The 16,720-nt window shown below is 37.9% G+C and overlaps 1 protein-coding gene across 1 annotated transcript in view; it reads left to right on the top strand.

Annotated features, from left to right (window-relative positions):
- The window catches only part of LOC135706330 (uncharacterized), a 216,890-nt gene that overhangs the window by 119,395 nt on the left and 80,775 nt on the right, over positions 1 to 16,720 (top strand). The gene's annotated exons all lie outside the window — the stretch shown is intronic.

Raw genomic sequence — 16,720 nt, 5'->3', positions numbered from 1 at the left:
TACTGCTGCTGGGAAGCGGCACCTTTTTCCGAATCGTTAAGCGTAATCGCTAGTTTAGTCAAGGTATAAAGCGCGATAATGTATCACTTGGGTAAATTTACCACTCACGGCAAATCGATTCGCATTCTGGTTAAATTCCTTCAAAACCTGCAAGCTGTGAGTTGGGCCATCCAATACCCGCTGAATCTTGGATGCCGAAAAGCTCCTAACTTTCAAGTGCAATGTGTGTGAACTGCAATGATGACGGACTGTTTTCTTTCTTTCGTAACTTGGGGGTGTGGTGTGAACATCTGAATCCATATAATTTCATGATGGTGCAAAAATCACAAAAGATTCCAACCAACAGCAAAACGTGATGATCAGACGAAATAGGGGGTGATGTGAAAAAAAATTCATCGCTGCGCTGTAATGATGTGTGTAGATTCGATTTCGGTGACTTTGCTTGTAGTGGAATCCAACAGAAATGATTGCAAACAAAATGGAGTAAATGGTTCGTGAACGATAAGAGAGCAATCGTGATTATTTTTAATTAGAACTTTTTGAACCTCCTATTCCAGAGGAAGTTTTTTGCTTGTGGTGTTTTGTTAGATAAAAAAAGTTCTGATGATTGTGCTGGAATATATATTTCTTTTTCTGAAGAGATGTTGTTTTTGGGGAACACAGTAATATTGTGTTAGATTGTGAAATACGGATATCTAATATTTATTTCAAATTGGTTTGGATGACGTCGTTTGAAATTGAACAGTCTAGCAAGACGCTCAATGGAGTCAGTTTGTAAGTTTAACGGATTAGTAAAAAAAAGTCTCACAATATCAGCAGTATCAATGCTGATTATAAAGCAGTTCCTTACGTACTAACTGTCAAAGAAATATAAGAAAACATACAGCTCAAGACATTCGTAGCATCCGCAAATTATGTCGTAAGCAACTAGAGGAAAAGTTTTGAACTCAGGATCATGTCATTAAGTTCGATAGATTTATCGATAAGCTTCTGAAGACCACTGTTAAATAGTATACTTTTATCCTTCAGCGCAAGCGTGCATTGGGAGCTGAGTGGAAAACTCGGTCTAGATAACTCTTAGACTTGTAAAACCTATAGGGTAGAGAACTACTTCGGCCTAACCGCCCATTTTGGGCCTATCGAGCAGATAATTTCAAATAAATCCATGATTTCAGAGTAAACAAGTCAATTATGCGTTTGGTACTATACTTTAGTTAATAAGCTTCCAAACGAAGTCAATGAGAATGCGTGATATGACGGTTTGCACCCATTATTCCCAAAAACAAAAGAAGCGCTCCGACCGAATCAATTTTTATCTTCAGCCGACAGGCCGAAGTGAATTCATTGGCGTTTCAATGGTGTTTCAATGCGTTAGGTCGAGTTTAGAATCTGTAGGCCGAGTTTGGCGTCAAGAAGCAGTGTTAGACTTTTGACAATATCTCAACGATCTTTATCAAATCTTACGGCACGTACGGAAAGGTAAATAAATTTGGAAGCCATCAGTAATAATAACATTCCGTTTGGTGCTAAACTGCGCTAGATTAATAAAGACTAAGTGCGGGTTGTGCTTAATAAGCAGGAAATGGGGTAGTTAACCCTATGTACCAAAGGCATAAAAATAGCATTCAAATGAACAAAATAAGTAAGGGGCTGTCCATAAACTACGTAGACACTTGGGGGGGAGGGAGGGGTTCCAAAAATGTCTACGTTTGTCTACGGGGGGGGGGAGGGGTGAAGGTCCTGTCTACGTGGTTTTATTAGAACAGTTTTTTTTTATGTATTGAGCCGCTTACTATTGTGATGCTTCCATCTACAAATTTATTCCGAATAGAACATTTTCATTGAGAGATCAAGAACAAAACCACAAAATATCCCAATCATTGAACATTATGAGGAAACATAACCCACAGGAATAAACAGTTGAATTGCATAAAATTTGGTGTGCCTAAATTCAGTTTTGTATAAATCAGGATGCGAAGCTGACCGAATTATTGGCCTATTTGGATTATTGATTAGTTGTTAAGTCTATGAAATTCAAATGACCACCATCTGGAGTATTATGCAGTTAGAATAAAATATAAGGTAAGCAGCGAAACGCTGTTCCAATTCATCTAAAAGGATTCCATTTCGCTTACAATTATGAAAAGTTTTATTCAAATCGGAGAAGGTCACGTCTGATAGACTCGTCATTTGGCGTGAAACTACTCAGTATAATAAGCACCTATATGCATTTTTTTTACTGTTAAAACAAGTAGTTGGGAGTAGTAATCTTTTCCAAAAAGATGAGTTTTGTATAATTTAATCCAGTGATGTACATATGAAGGCCAGTTAGAGTGATTGCACACAAAATTTCGGTCACACTAATTTTCCGAAATATTTAAAGCATTTCAACTTGCCCCATATTTTTGCACCCCATAGGGTAAAATGAAATGAGTACAGGAGCAAGTTAAAATGGATGATGATTGTCACAATCTCATTACAAAAAAACAGTGCAGTTGGTTGGAGGACAAACCGGAAATAGTAGTGATTGATGACGAGTAATCGATTGTTGCTCTATCCGATCATTTAAAATGTTTTTCATTGTTACAAATTATTATAACGCATAAATGTATTATGCATTTACAGACAGACTGGGGTCAACTTATTGTAGTAACACTAAATATGTTCATATTGCTAATAAATTACATTTATAATGCGAGTAGTTGTCAACAATTGAAAGTATTTTGTTTAATGTTTATTTCATTGTAGTTCCTTGATTATTGTCTGAATTTATTACACTACCAACCGTACACTACAGTACAGAAACTTAGTAAAAAAGCCCGGAAGCTTTTCAATAGGGCTAAACGAACACAACAGTGGGAACAATATAAGAAATCCCTCACCGCTTATAATAAGGAAATACGGAGATCAAAGAGGATACACTGGAGGCATACATGTGAGAACATTGAAAATACTCCAGCAACTGCTAGGTTGCAGAAAATACTCGCTAAAGATCATTCCAATGGTCTGGGCACTTTGAAAAAAGAGGATGGCTCTTTTACTATTTTTACAAATGAAACGTTAGAGTTGATGATGAGAACGCATTTTCCATGTTCTATTATTAATTCAAACGAAGACCAAAACGTAACGACAACAGCAATAGGTATCGATGAAACCAGGACGGATATTCATGAAATATTGAATGAAACGACTGATGCTTGCACTTTGGCCAACAAAATCTATACTGAAAGAAAAGTTGAATGGGCGATTGACTCCTTTGAACCTTTCAAGTCACCAGGTAGGGATGGATTTTTTCATGTACTACTACAGAAGGGAAAAGCGGTTTTAATACCTATTCTAACAAAGATATTTCGAGCAAGCTTAATATTAAGCTATATACCGGCTGTGTGGCGACAAGTGCTGGTTATTTTTATCCCCAAGGCTAATAAAAAGGATAAAACTTCACCAAAATCCTTCAGGCTTATCGTCTATTTTGCTAAAAATAATGGAAAAAAAAACAATAGATGAACACATAAAGTCATCATATTTAGTTACAAATCCTCTGAGCAAATATCAGTTTGCATACCAGGAAGGTAAGTCATCAGTAACAGCACTTCATACGGTTGTTACAAAAGTAGAAAGATCTTTTGAAGCAAAAGAAATTTCACTTGCTGCATTCCTTGACATTGAATGTGCATTCGATAATTCATCTCACGATTCAATGACTACAGCTATGATGAACGTGGTTTCGATCAAAGCATTGTAGATTGGATCAATGAAATGTTATCAAAAAGAGAAATATCAGCAAACCTTGGAAGCTCACTCATCAGTGTAAGAGCAACCAAAGGATGCCCGCAAGGAGGCGTGTTATCACCTCTATTGTGGTCTTTAATAGTTGATGATCTTCTCAAAAATTTAATAGCCCAAGGTTTCAAAATAATTGGCTTCGCAGATGATATAGTCATAACTGTACGTGGCAAATATAATTGTATTATCGCTAACAGAATGCAAATTGCTTTAAATTTTGTTTTATCGTGGTGTGATAGGGAAGGATTAAACATAAATCCTTCTAAAACTACTATCGTGCCATTTACGCGAAGGAAGAAATTTTCAGTAGACAACATAAGATTGAAAGGCACACTTTTGGAACCTTCTAATGCTGTCAAATATCTTGGAGTAATCCTCGATAGTAAACTTAATTGGAATATGCATCTAGAGCAGGCAATAAACAAAGCTACTAATGCTCTATGGATATGCAAAAGAACATTCGGTAAACAGTGGGGACTGAAGCCGAAAATGATCCATTGGATTTACTCGGCAATTGTGAAACCCAGGATTACTTATGGTGCATTGGTCTGGTGGCCAAAAACAAAAGAGAGTGTTGCTCAGAGAAAGTTAGAAAAACTCCACTGGTTAGCCACTCTCTCAATAACAGGTGCAATGAGAAGTACACCATCGAAGGCATTGGATGCTTTGCTTTATATGCTACCATTGCATCAATTTGTACAATTAAAAGCCAAAAAGTGTTCTCTAAGGATTACAAGGTCAGTGAAACTCTTTGAAGGAGACCTTAGAGGCCATCTTAGGATTTTAAAGACTGTTAGTATCAACCCTCTAGTAAGGAACAACGAAGACTGGATGGAGAAAAGATACAATTTCAATCGACTTTTTCAAGTAGTTGACCCTGGGCGTAATTCATGGAGATTTGGTGGTCCGATTCTTTGTCCAGGATCGATTGTTTTTTATACAGATGGTTCAATATTGAACAATCAAGTGGGAGCAGGAGTAACTGACCCAGGGATAGAAATATCGGTTTCTATGGGCAGATGGCTAACTGTGTTCCAAGCTGAAATCCAAGCAATTTTAGAGTGTTTCATTATATGTTTGCGTAGAAACTATAAGAGTTCAAATATATGCGTCATGTCCGACAGTCAAGCTGCTCTAAATGCTTTAAAGTTGGCAACATGTACATCAAAGCTTGTCTGGGAGTGTGTTCAATCACTTCAAAAATTGTCTTGTCATAATGAAGTCAACTTATATTGGGTTCCTGGTCATTGCGGGATTGAGAGAAATGAAAGAGCTGATGCACTAGCAAGACTCGGATCTTCTCATAAGTTCATCGGGCCAGAGCCCTTTTGTGGCTTATCGGCTGCATCTCTTAGAATGGGGCTAAAAGCGTGGGAATCTTCAAAAGTGGAGGAAAACTGGAAGAACACTATTGCTAGGCATTCGAAGCGATTCATTAATCCAAACATTTCTGTGACCCACAAAATCCTGGAACTTTCTAAGAAAGATCGTAGTATATATGCAGGTCTTATAACAGGTCATTGTCCGAGCCGTTATCACTTGAAGCTGATTGGAAAACTTCAAGATGATGTATGTCGCTTCTGTGGCATAGAAAAGGAACATTTGCTATGCCACTGTCCGGCAATTTTCAATAAAAGGCGTAAGTTCTTCGACAAGGGGCTGATAGAACCCTTTGACATTTGGGGAACAACTCCCAGTACAACAGTGCACTTTATTCGAAGTATAATGCCGTGCTGGGATAATGCTATTAGTCAAGCGATGGCGATCACTCCTAATAATAGTGATACGGTATCCTCATATAGCTAAAGAAAAAAAAAATGGGGAATATATCACAATAGATCAGAAAAATGGTCGCAGTGATAGAAATACCCGACAAGGAAAAAAAATAAACCGTACACTTTGGGAGATACTTTTAATCCCGCCAGGGGTTAATAATATCCGCAAAGGGTTATTTTATACATGAATAAACGTGTTTTAAGGATTTTTTTACAATTTTCATCGTTAAACGGCTGTATAATAAGTGTTTCAACTAACCCCACTATATGGGGTAAGATGAAATAATACACGCTATTATTGTATGCTTAACAAATATGCTTCTGGAAAACTCTTTCATGAAACTGTTGGTGTAAAAACATCTGGTGTATCTAAATTAATTACTGTTCCAGAGAGCCTTAAAGTTCAAGTTTCAAAATACCGTTTCAACTTGCCCCGGTGTACATTACTTCTTATCTTTTACTGGTGCAAATTTCTGGTATCTTTTACCGTTTTAAAGTAATTATCGGAAAAATTAATGGACGATTATGGGCCATTTTAAGAAAATCATTAAACAAGAAAATGATAGTTTTCTTAGAGATCCTATGGCCGGTCGTTAGTATTACCACTGAAAGATAAGAAGTATTCAAGGATGTATTAAACCATAAGAAAATTTTCATAAACCTGGCGAAGGAATTTCCTGATTTTTCTTTCGATTTTCCTCCACTGTGATAAATGGCGTTGAAAACATGTTTCAGATAGATTTTTTTTTTTAAATGCGTTTATTTTTCCAGGCTCATTTGCCGTAGCTTTGCGGAGCCGATATTCATTGTTTGGATGACAAAATTTCTTAAAACTAACGTTAGTAAAGCGGGGGCCGATTACTCGCGGCTATCTCGAGGTTAGGGGTAACAAATTGTAACAAATGGATGGCAGGGTAGGGATTGAGAACACAAGGTTTGGAGAGCAATGTGCTTTTTATCTCGAACTAAGCGACCAACTGACGAAAAAGACAAACATGGGGGTACACCGATGGGCAGCTAACAACTTGGGGGAACACAAGATGACACTAACTACTAAATCCTCAGATCGATCCGTTTTAAAAACACATAAATTAAATTAAAATATTCGAGATCTCGGCTCGCCAAGATGTCTCTAACGGGCCGCATAGGTTGTTTTCCTCGGGCCCTGAGGGATGCGGATAACTCGGATCTAGCAACACAATGTAGGGTGCATGACCAAAGCACGTGGTCGATATCGTGATAGCCACTACCACAAGCGCACAAATTGCTGCCTGCGAGCCCGATTCGGAAGAAATGCGAGTCTAACGAGTAGTGATTGGACATGAGCCTTGATATGACACGTATAAAGTCACGGCTCATGTCCAATCCTTTGAACCATGGCTTGTTCGACACCTGTGGGAGAATAGAATGTAACCATCTTCCCAGATCACTCTCATTCCATTTTTGTTGCCAGTTGGTGAGGACGTGCTGACGGGTAATTGAGAAAAATTCCGCAAAGGCAATTTGTCGATCAAAAATATCGCCTTCCATAGCGCCCACCTTAGCTAGCGAGTCCGCTTTCTCATTACCCGGAATTGAGCAATGAGATGGGACCCAAGCTAAGGTGATAGTATAGGAGCAGTTAGATAAAGTACTCAATTTTGCTCGGATTTCGGTCAGGAAATACGAGGAGTGCTTCATCGGCCTCATTGATCGAATAGCCTCCAACGAGCTAAGGCTATCAGTAAAAATAAAATAGTGATCAGATGGTAGTGAGGCAATTTGCTCTACTGCGTAGAATATGGCTGCTAGTTCCGCAACGTATACGGAACAGGGTTTTTGCAGTTGGTATGAAGCGCTATGAAATTCGTTGAATACTCCAAATCCAGTGGAAGCGTTTATAGTTGACCCATCTGTGAAAAAACTCTTATTGTTACTAACATGGTGGTACTTGTTTGTAAAAATTAAGGGAACAACCATCGACCGATGGTGATCTGGTATTCCACGGATTTCTTGCAACATGGTCAGATCAAAATTTACAGAGGAACTATAAAAGTCTTGGAGGCAAACACGAGAGGGATTGAATGAAGAAGGGCCAATCTCCAGCGTCATGTACTCGTAAAAGAGACTCATGAATCTTGTTTGAGGATTTCTGTCGAGCAGCTTCTCAAAGTTTTCTATTACCAATGGGTTCATTACTTCACAACGGATAAGAAACCGGAAGGACAGTTCCGCGAAACGATCTGTCAGTGGGAGAACACCCGCGAGTACTTCGAGGCTCATCGTATGCGTCGAGTGCATACAGCCAAGCGCGATTCGGAGGCAACGGTATTGAACCCGTTGCAGCTTCAGGATATGTGTTTTCGCCGCGGATTGAAAACAGAAGCTACCGTACTCTAGGACCGACAAGATGGTTGTTCGATACAATCTGATCAGATCTTCCGGGTGTGCTCCCCACCAAGTTCCAGTAATTGTACGAAGAAAATTGATTCTTTGTTGGCATTTTTGTTTCACATACGCAATATGTTTTCCCCATGTGCATTTGGAATCGAACCAGACACCTAAATACATTTCAGATAGATAGATTGCTATTTGAATGTATTGATGAGATAATTTTCTTATCATTTCTCTATACAACGTCATTTCTACAATGAGTTATAAATTATCAAAGTACGAGGTTTTCAGTTTTTTAGGGTGACTCCAAACTTGTGAGCGATGACATAATTAACTATTTTAATTATTTAAAATATTTTCAAAATAATAAAAATCATCAGGGTGCTACTACCACTTTAATTTCAAAATTTGGCCAACCAAATTCTGAGAAAATCAGTCATGATTGTTCAATGTGAATTTGGGAAAATGTAACTTTAGGTGAAGTTTTATTTTACAAAACTTATGGATCCAAATACTTACGAAGTAAATTTCATTCAATATCTTTCAAATTTCACACAGAAAATGGAAATTTTACGTTAAATGGTATGTTATTTGGGGGGTACCCCCAAATTTTTTTATCGGGAGTGTTAATGATTTCCCATAGCGAACAATTTGCAAAGTTTCACGGTAATCTGAAAGGGTCGAGTCTGAAATTCCGATTTTAGCTCATTGGTCTGGATTTGCCCAAACGACAATCGGTATCGATTATTTTCTTAATGTTTACCTTTTCCAGGACGCGTGTGCACTGTATATGGCCTATACTTTGCATCAAAGAGCAATGTGGCAGCTCACATTAAAAACTTCCACAAACTGACTGGCAGTCAATTCAAGGCACGGCCACTTAAAATATTGAAGCAGTGATCGGAGGAAGTGCTTTGTGTGGTTGACGGCCCAGCAGATGTCATGGAAGTTGTCTGGCTGGATAACGTTTCTGTTGAGTTGCCTCCTGATAAAATGTTGTTCAATAATTCAGACATGGAGTTCCCGGTGATTGACAATTTCAACGTTTGGTTGAGCAACCTTTTGTTGAAGACTATATGGAGAGTCACTATTAAGGTTTTTTTTTGTTTATTTTTGTTTTTTTATATTTCTTTACTTCTTACTTTACTCTTGAGTTTTTCTTCTTGTTATATTTTAGTTATATCTACGTATAAAAATAAAAATTTGAATTTGTTATTATTATTATTTAGCTTTATTTAGGAAAATTTGAATTTGTTGTTTTTCAGAAGAATTCTATTTTTTCGGTTTTCAGCGTATTTAGGAGTATTGGAAAAAACCACGTAGACAGGTAGGGGGGGGGGGGAGCGAGTTGCTAAATATCTACGGTTGTCTACGGGGGGGAGGGGGGTGTGTTGGAAATGGAGAAAAATCTGTCTACGTAGTTTATGGACAGCCCCTAACTGGATCAGTATGACAGTTGTTTGCCACCCCTATCGCGCACGCTAGAGCTTTCATCTTAATCCTTGTCTTTAGTAGGAACCCTACATTGAAGAAAATCATTTTCCCAAAACAGTTCAACCTCCACGGCGAGTGAGAACAACCCAAATTTAAGTTTAGTTTACTCATAATCGCAGAAAGTGTAGGAACTCACTTGTGGACACAACTGTGGAAAACCTCAAAAATCTGCCGGAAAATGAGGAAATTTGACGAAAATTTTACTTAGTCTAGGAGTAGTACCAATAGACTGAGTGAATCCAATCTTTCATAATCGGGTTTTTTCCCTGACAAACCTGGAAAAACCTTTAAAAACCTGGAAAAAACATGAGGCAAATTTACTCATCCTGCACTTTATGTGATTTATGAGAAAACTAAACTCAAATTTGAGTCGTTCTCATTCGCCATGTACAACTAATGTTATATTCGACATCACAAACAGATGGCTTGTGAAGCAGGTTTTACGAGCTATTATCTCTATAGCATCATTAATTTTATGAGCAGCGTAAATGTCACACATAAAGAACACATTATGAGCCCACATTCTTCTAGATTTTGTGACATCTCACTGGATCTGCAATCACTTGTGATTGTACAAGGTAACTAAACCGATGACGAATGAAGTTTAGCAAACGAAAACATTTGTGAGAAAACTATAATCCGCTGTTAGAAAAACGACTTTAAGTCAAATCATGATCTCTAATGTTTCCGAAAGAGCTATTTACGTACATCGAAAAAAGCACAGACGATGCATTTGCGATAAAGCATTCTTTGTCCTAACACCCTCGTGCAGTGCAATCCATCGAATCGCCTGAAAGGCCATCCGTTCTCGCCTCTACATACAAAAAAACAGCAATACAGTAAGCCCTCCATGTATGTGGTGGCCATTTCTCGACTGTCCTTCAACCAATTGAGCTGATTTTGATAGGATAACTTGACACTAATCACATACAAAATATCAGCGTAATTGGTTGAAGGACAGCCGAGAAGCAGCGGTGGGTGGATGGTACCACCCATCGCATAAATGGAAGGATTACTGTATTTTTACAACGCTGAACGTCGGTTTGTGTGCTTTGTTCCTTGTCTTACAACTTGTCGTCGTGCCTTATCTCGACTAACCGTTTGTTTAAATCTCCGAAGTTAACGTCGAACGACGCAATTTGAGGAGCTTTTACGAGCTCGTCGTAGGTATCACCGTCATTTGCAGTCGCTTGGTGATGGCGATGGTGCGGACGGAAGTGTGAAGCTTCGCCTGGCAGTTTAAATATTTGTCTAAATTTAATGGCGAATCAATGCAGGGTGAAATTGCATCACTCTCTCCAGGGAAGGGCAACATAAGGAAACCTTTTCAAAAATAAATCGTTTTAAAATGTTGCTCCAAAGGGCGAACTGGAGTGAGAAATTGAGCTCCGGACGGAGGACTCTTAGTGTGAAGATTTACTGCGCACAGGACGTTGTATGAATAGCTGGGAACGGGTGCAATTCATCGGACCTTCAGTGACTGGTGCAATTTGCATCTACACAGAATGGCCCTTCGGCAGAAAAAAAAGAAAGAAGGAACATGTTACTGCATATGGAGCATTTCGATGCCAGACAGAGCCAGCAGTTCCTGTAGGTGACGTTGCAATTTATGTCCTTCTGTAGCGGCAAATGGATCTAATGGAAGTTGGAAGCGGAGCTGAAATATTTAATTTATTTTTAAAAATAGTTTGAACAATTATTTCAAATCAACACAAATGACAGTTGAAAAATTTAATTTGTGGACAGTTTGATGTCCTATCTAATCAGAAGGTTTAGTGGTAAAATATAACAGTAGAACCTCACCAGATTTCCACCGCCATTAAAATGGTTTTAGCCAATGTTGAGGTCGAGACGAAGACTAAAAAAAACTTTACTTCTATTTTAACTGCCACTGAAGCAAAATAAATGCTTACAGGTTATTTCTAATTACAAAAGCAACTGATATACGTGATTATTTCGTCAAATAAAGTGAAAACAGTAAAAAAGCTGCTTTTTCCTAAGGTGGTGTATTTTCCTGTTAATCCTACCTATAATACCTAACTAAATGAAAAAAAATCATCGGTCTTTCAGTCAAGTTAAAAATAAAGCGAGAGATGTTCTCAATTTGTCTCATGTAAATTCATTTGTGGATCTCAATTTTAAGTGGCCACTGCACTGAGCAGATAACTTTTGATTTATTTAAATTGTGATTTATAGCTGAAAATTATTTTATTTCCTTGATAGGCCGAATTTATAAGATAAAACTAAAGATAACCTTAAAATGTGTTCTTTAATTATTTAACGTTGGTCTCTGTTCCGCAATCGAGTATTAATCACCACCCAGCGTCGATTGGCGATTTGGAGGCGACTTCCACACTTGGAGCCCATCAATACATGGGCCGGAACCAAACTATAAAAATCCCAACGACCTCGGCTGGGATCGAACCCACACACACTGGGGTGAGTTGTCACGCTTACCACATGTATAGTTGTTCGGTTAACACAGTTTCGGCTGATGTCTGACAAAAAGCTCAACTCAACGCTGTTATCGCATAATTTATGATCCAATTTCAGATCTATCCATCCTTACCCGAGCAGGAACCGATAGCTAATCGATAACATATGAATATCTTAATTTGGTATGATACCATATTTTGGTGTGCTTGTGGTATAAAACCTTGTTTTGATATTATTCAGCTATCGAAATATTTTGTAAAATATCAAATGAATACCAAAATAACAAAATGTGATCTTTCAGTTTTTAGACAATAACACCTAAAAGAGTTATTGAATTGATATTAGAAGACCAGGGTTGCTTCCACTCACTTGCTATAAAAAATGATTTTCTGTATTTTGAAATCATTAGATGTTATAATGATGTTTTGCATTTGTTAGATACTAGAAAAGGTTGAAAGGCAAGTATTTGACTTATAAAACCTGTCGATTTCGCTACCAGAGTGTTACAATCAGCGATTTTATGGTTCGTGAGAGTTCACTCAGAGTGAGCGCTCGCGAGTCGTATGATCGCTGATTGTGACTATTTGAAAGCGAATTTGAAAGGTTTTATCTGTACACTTGTACACTTCAACCTCTTCTTGTATCTAACAAGTACAAAAGATGATTATAACATCTAATGATTTCAAAATTCATAAAATAATGTTTTAATAGCAAGTGAGTGGAAGCAAGCCTGTAGAAGACCTTCAAAATAACAAACTATGGTATTCTAGCACCTAAGAAAGCGTCTGTTATCCGTTTGTTATTGTAAAAACTAAATTATTTGTTAGTTCGTTATTTGTAGAATATTTATGAGGTATTATATTTGGTATTTTATCTCTTATGTCAGCCTCACTAATATCATATTTAGGTTCCCAGTTATGCTATTTTCATACCTGACTTTGATATTAATAAGTTATTTTTTCCTGCTCGGGTATTAACAAAGCATTTTGCATGTGACTTTTGGATATTATTCTTTGGTATTGTACCTCTTATGTCATGCTGGTTAATACCAAATTTTGGTATCAGGTCAGAATTAGGTATTCGTTAGTTATTTTCTCCTGCTCAGGTATTCATACACTCCTACTCACTCACCCATTTAATCTGGATGACGTGACGCACAGAATGGAGAATCTTAACAGTAGAACCTAACTTGCTCGATTAGGTTCTTCATAGTTGATGTGTATTCGTACCCCTACATAAAAGCTGTTCGGTTGGACCCTACCTAGTCATATTTCAAAGAAAATTTATGTTCTCAAATGGAAGTATGTTTTTTTTCTGTTGTCGTTTCAATAAACTTCGGTAATGAATTTCAAGTTGGTTCACGCTGTTGTACACTGTTGGTGGTGACACATGCTGGGTTTAACCCTCGGCTGTCGGTGGGTGTGGCGATGAGTGGGCTCCCTCTCGTACGCTCATAAATCAGTGACTTCTGAAGGCTTCGTAACCGCACGTGCAGCACGTGGTCATGGTGTATCCACGGAGTTATTTTTTATGATCGTGTACACTTTTTTTTAAATCGATTACGCAAACAATTACGGTGAGTACCGGCAGGTATGTAGTGGTTCGCTGTGCATCAACTTTAAGTACTGGCCCAAAGTGCACCAGACGTAGCGTGACTGGGATCATTGACGAACTACCACCGGCTGCTACAAGGGACGCACTGTAAATTCGTTTAACAAAGGCAAAAATGTAAATTTCTGGATTCCACTGGTTATGGATTAGTGCTGGTGGGCATGTTGTAGGACGTACAAACATGAACTCTGCACTGGGGGGTTTAAACTCCGACAACGCAATTTGGTGCATGTATTGTATGAGTACTAACGTTAATGCATCGTTATTAAGGTTTGCCAATAGCCAATTTAATTAAATGTTATGTAATTTTACTGGAAAGAAACACATAGATAGATGATGATGGTCCCACCTCTTACCCCTACAAAGGTTTGAGCTGGACGATTTATCTTTAAGTTAATTAAATATGACATTTTAACCAGGTTAGCAAACAAAATCGAACTGGTTGCAGTTACAGATATAAACTCCCTCTAGAGTCAACAGTTGCTTCACAGCGATATAAATGTGGAAAAGCTCAGGCGTCCACCTCTCAGTTCGCCTTTTTGTCCACCTAAAATATTCATAAGTATTATAAGCAATCAAGAGTTAATGAACAATCAACAAAGCATCCTATTAAACTAGCAATCCCGCAATCTGATGCTATCATAATTTTCAGCAATGTCAGGAATGCTCACGAACCCCCAACATTTGCCAGAAAACTTATTACTAACTCAAGGTATCTTCCAAATAAGCTTCAAAATTGAATTTTTTTATCAAATATTAAATTCAGTCCTCTATATCCGTAATACGCGCGCGAGGCTCAAACCTTTGTAGACTACTTTTTTTTTGATTAATCTACTATTAAATTAAATATTAAAAATCCATCACCACCATCGTGGCGAACAAAAATAGTTTTTGCAGTGCTACTATAATTATTAAAAAGTCGTTACGACAGCTATCTATATAAAATAATCCGTTATAGATAACTTCGTCAATATTCATAATTTGTCAATTCATAAAAAAAAATTACTGGATAACTGTTCAAAAGGCATTTTTAACGTGTGAAATGCAGCGTCTTTTAAATTCTGTAAGTGTTGCTGAACGTTTAATATGTCTAGGCACCGAATTGAAAAAAAAATCCTTTATAATATAATGAATTTTGTGAAGCACAAGTTAAAAAATGTGGTGTTCTTATTTCAACCGCGTTTCTAGTATTATATCTATGAAAATCACTTCCTCTTTTACTTCGATCACACAAATATCGAGGCAGCAAACCGTTAACTACTTTAAAAAAGAACACCATAGTCAAATATACAATTCTTTGCTTCACCGACAACCATTGTAAGGCATCTAGCATCAAAGTTGAGGAAGTGAATCTATTTCATCTCAAAATCAAACGCATTATTTTATCCTGCAAGCGCTGTAATCTCGATATTTGTGTTACATTGGCCAGAAATAAAATGGAAGGGCAAAAGTCTAGATGAGGAGAGATGATTGATTTGTATAGCTGTATTTTACTGGCAATAGTTAAATCGTTTTTCAGTCGACATAGAATTCCATACTTCTTGGCAATTTTCTTGATGACATTGTTAATGTGAGAGTTGAACTTAAGTGTGTCATCAATAATCACGCCAAGATATTTAATCTCCCGAACAACAGAGACGTTCTCATTTACTCGATTCCGCGAAATAACCATGAATTTAGTTTTACTTGTATTCAATTTTAACTGCTTATACTTCAACCATCTACTTAGAGAACGCAAATCTTCATTCAAGTGTAAAACGGCATCATCTAAATCTTTAGCTGCAATGAATAGCACAGTATCATCTGCAAAAAGATTAATGTCGCAAAATCGTAAAACACGTCGCAAGTCATTAATATACATAATAAATAACAGGGGCCCTAATACACTTCCCTCGGGCACTCCAAGGTTATTCCCCACGGGACTGGAAACAGAATCATTAAAAACAGTCCGTTGAGTTCTGTCAGACAAATAGCTTCCAAACCATTTATATGCAGTACTCGTAATTCCAAAGCGCTTGATTGATTTTAACAATAAGGGCCTAGAAATTGTTTTAAAAGCGCGTTTAAGATCCAAAAAACAGCAACAATCGTATCTTTACACTCCAAGTTATTTTGCCACTTCGCTAAAACCAAATTCAACGCGGTTTCACAAGAATGACCTTCCCGATATCCCGATTGTTCTGGTATCAACAAACTATTACTATTTAAATACTCCAACAGCTGGCCTTTAACAACAAGTTCTAAAAATTTTCTCTAATGTGTGCAACATGTTGATGGGACGAAACTCTTCGGCTTTAATCGTTCCAGCAACTTTTTGAATAGGAACCACTAAGGATTCCTTCCAAATTTGTGGCACATGTCCAGTTTGTAATGATTCATTAATAAGGTCCAGCAAGATATGGCCAATGACATGAAAGCAATCTTGAATAACTCTAGCATAATGACTCCAGCCGATTTTCCTAATGAACTTTCAGTACGATTTATCATTAAAAATTGCCGATGAAATAAATTTTACCATCGTGCGTCGTAAAACACACTGCCCTCGAATAGCCGCCTGCCATGCACAAATATTCGCTATTTAATACAATTTCATTCAGTGGTGATAACTTGTCCCCGATACGGTTTAATTGCACTTTACACTCTTTTTCTCTAGACATTTGCCTCTCTAGACACCCGACCCGTGGAAAACAGCCCCAATTTGCTGTAGTAATCGAACATTTTAATTGGATTACTATTTTTCACTCCTTTCCTCCTCACAGCTCGGTCGAAACGCTCGAGAAAGACGCCCGCGCATTCCCAACCAACGAGAACCAACTGCATTTAGCATGGAGGCACAGACGGAAAGACACACAGTTCCAATAATGCAAAAACGTTTTTTACGAGTCCAGGCACGATAATAGCTCAAAGTGCCTTCCTGGCCACCGACCAAGCGCGGCCCGAATTTCATTTTCCTCTTTACCGGTGCCTGCCGGCGACCAATTGTGCCGTGGTTCTTTACATTGAAAATACATTTAGCACAATGTGCCATCTGCGATGAGGTTGAGGAAAAGGATTGCAAAAAAAACATTGTTCCGTAATATTGAGCAGTCAATTGAAAATCGGGAAATTTACGACATCATCGTGGACATTTTTCCCTGTCCCACCCGCGGGCACAATCAGGAAAATGGGGAAAACCCGCTGATCCGAGAAGAGGGATGGAAAACCTTGGGAGGATAATTAGTTGGTTGAATTCGGAACGAGCGTAG

The sequence above is a fragment of the Ochlerotatus camptorhynchus genome, unplaced genomic scaffold (genome assembly GCF_037179485.1).
Source record: "Ochlerotatus camptorhynchus isolate MF236.1 unplaced genomic scaffold, CSIRO-AGI_Acam_v1.1 ptg000277l, whole genome shotgun sequence".
Taxonomy (NCBI): domain Eukaryota; kingdom Metazoa; phylum Arthropoda; class Insecta; order Diptera; family Culicidae; genus Ochlerotatus; species Ochlerotatus camptorhynchus.
The sequence above is the reverse complement of the archived record's forward strand: the minus strand, read 5'-3'. Positions and strand labels throughout refer to the sequence as shown.